Here is a 3,441-nt window from a genome sequence, read left to right on the forward strand (position 1 = left end):
CTTCGTTGGTTCTTCACTACAACTAAACGTCATAGTGTATAATCCTGATCTAAAATCGATCCTACAGCAATGTTGTGTCGATTGAAAACCAGTGATGAAAATCTTCGATGGTTGTTCGATCGATAGATCTAAGATCCATGATTGAAAATCAGAGGCAAACAATATCAATTGAAATTATGTGAAGTTCCAGCGACACTACGAACCTAGAAATACTCGTAACTTTTGAATTTCTTGCAGTTAGGATAACCTCAAGTGGTTATAACTATAGTGTGTGTCAGGAGTTGTTATGGGGGTGGGGAAAAGTTTCTCCTTCTACTTGGCCGGCCGCTCTTTGGGGCCGGGTGGAAAAGGTTCGTAGCTTGGGGTGATCTCTCCCTCTCTCTGGAGTCTGGTCCAGTCTTCAGGAGTTGGTGCATCTGATGACCACCACTTGCTGATAATTTTGAGAGCAAACGGTTGCGAGGTTATGTTCGAAGGTGACATGGAAGTGGTGTTCTCAGATGGTCGAATGGTTCTCGTTAGTCCAAGTGGACTAGGATGTAGACTATTCGTGTGTATACACTGACGAAAGTCGATTTGAAGCACAATTTGGACAGAAATTTGAAGGATAACTTGTGGAATGAAATGTTCGTTTTGGTTCTTAACTTCAAGTGATTGAGTGGTTAAAATTCAGAACGCAAATGTGGTTGACGGACTGGTTTTAAATGGTTTGCTTAGTCGTGTCACGTGTGAAGTGTGTTACAAACCAAAAACGCAACTTGTTGCACAGTAAAAATTATTTTCAACCGACGAAGGTTTGTGAAGTGAAATATTTTGCTACCTTTAAGGACAGAAAAATGAGTTTGATTTCAGCAGTGATGTGGATGAATCCAATCGATGCTCGTGACGAATTCGAGAGGAAAGGAACGTATCAAAACTTTGCTTAAAACTTGGAGTACCGATTAAAAGAATTTGTCAAACCTCAGAATTAGAAGATAATCGGACTTTAAGTGAATCATACAAGCCTCATTGAAATAGTGCCACGAATTAGCTATTGATTTCGTATTTTTTGTCAGAAATTATTACTGAACAGTTTTTATACCGAAGTTTTACTATTTGTGCTGCGGTGAAACGATGATGGAGCTCAATATTTGTGGGTTGGGTAATATTTGTGCGGCCATTTTGCGTGTGACATAACCTCGCAACCCTCTAAAAGTGAAACGAGAAAACGACAAAACACGTGATAAATTATGTTGTAATCTCATCTTCATGAAATGACGAAAAATCATCGGTAAGACAAAAGGATCGGAGAATCTGGCGAAATGAAATGTTCATAGGCTAAGAAGTTTCAACAAATGGCAATTATATGCAACTAATATTTCGAAAAGATCAGCCGAAAAAATTCGTTTACATTTACAAGATTACTTTGATATTCTTAAAATAATGGCGAACGAGTCTTTAATTTTTTTCTTTCGAATCGCGAAAAGTGACTGTCGAGGTTATGTTGTTCGGCCGAAAAAATCCCGTAAGCATGTGCAGCTACTACCTATTCCAAAAACATCAACTTCTGTGACTTATAACACCGTTTCGCTGTAATACAAGTGAGAAAATTTGAAAATGAGGCTCCAGCAAGAGAAATTTCCAAAGAATTCCGCAAGAATGAAATTTCAGGTAAGTAATTTTTAAATTTTTGGTTACTTTAACGTTTAAAAATGAATCTACTTAAAGTTGGACCGGTGATTCCGTTACTTAATGAGCAGTTCTTCCCCGTGCCAATATAATTTCTGAAACTGTACGGTAAAAGCCATTACAAAAACGTTTTTTCACACACTAAGTAACTTTCATGACTTCATTTTTCACGTAAATGTTTTACCTGAAAATCTTTAACAGGGAAGGTTTGGCCCAAGAATATCTTGATTGATAATATTCGCTATTGTTTATTGAACTTGAGACTAGGTACGTCTGTTTTTTTTTTTTTAGTTTCTATTCAATTTGTGATAGTCATTCCTGCTGATTCCTTTGCTATCGCAAAATCAATTTTAAATCTGTAAGAGTGCGAACTAGACTAGTCAGCATTGCATGGATTTGAGTATATAATGCTCGAATTAGATCCACGTGTAATAATTCCTCATTTTTACGGTTAGAGTCCTCTGAGATTGCTTATGTTTACATTGTACCTAGACTTTGAAGACAGCGGATAGGGTATGAAAAAGTGTCTTTAAAGCTGCTGTAGCATCAGTTTAAATTCTTTATCACCAATTCTAGTTGTTTTAAATTGTTACGATGGCAAGTTTTTTTTTGTTTATCTCGAAATTGTATGTTCGAAAAATAATTCTATTCTAGTGTTTTAAAAGGCAAACGGTCGTTAAAAAATGGGACTATTTGAATGCTCCAGGAGAAGCTGTGGAATTGTTTCAAATTTTTTCTTTTTTCTTTTTTTTTTGAGGAAAATTGTGCTATAGGAGAGATTTCTGAGGGATAACAGATTTTGACGTTATTTAAAATAATGTTTGGAAATATATTTGCTAACGCAATAGATCCGGATAGACAGGATCGCACTTGTTGCGCGAAACTTAATTGATAATAAAAATTTCATGCCAATCAAGAAAGCTTGGAGTTTTATTGACGTGTCCTCTTGACTCGTTATCAAGATGTTATCAGGCTAGTGGAAAAGCTGTATCTCGGTTCAATCTGGTCAAATTAGGAATTTCATTAAAAATGAAGGAGTAATCAATGTAACAACAAATATCACTAGAAATTGTCGAATATAATCAATGAAATAAAATTCTTTGAAAACTCAGTTTGTCACGAAAATCAGAGACAAATTAGTCTAAATAAATAATTCAGCCAAGGATGAAAAGAAAACCTTCCAAAAAGTCGCTCGCAATGTTATTGATTGGCCAATTACAGTGAACAGGAATAGAAAAACATTTCTACTGTAGGACAGAAGTGATTCTAAGTAAATTAGAAGGACACAAGTTAGGATGTTAACAATTGTTAAAAAGGTGTTATAATTAGAACGTTGAAAATGCTCAAGCTCTGATGTTTTTAATTCGATTTCAGTGATTTCGAACCTGTTTTGCTCGTTGATCAGTTCTCCAAAAATTGCCTGAAACATGTATATAAGAAATCCCACATTATAGTATAGTTATGCCATTGTTGACGAATATCTGTTGCATCGTACATGCAAAAGTCTATTTTTATTCTCTCTAGATTAAATTATTGATGACATTTTTTTTTCCATACGATCTCTGAATATTTCTATGACGAAAAAAATTAGCTCGATAAGATTAGAGTTGGATAATAATATCAGACTTGAAGTCGATGTTTTTTATTCATAAGTGTTCAGTATCTGCGTTGGGAAAAAACATTGATGGAGATTTTTTTTACGACAATTTTCTCTTCTTTCAACTTGATTCTCTCCGAAAAGGAAGACTTTGATGAAATTTGCATCAAAAGTGA

This window comes from Diprion similis, chromosome 10, assembly GCF_021155765.1.
Source record: "Diprion similis isolate iyDipSimi1 chromosome 10, iyDipSimi1.1, whole genome shotgun sequence".
Lineage (NCBI taxonomy): Eukaryota > Metazoa > Arthropoda > Insecta > Hymenoptera > Diprionidae > Diprion > Diprion similis.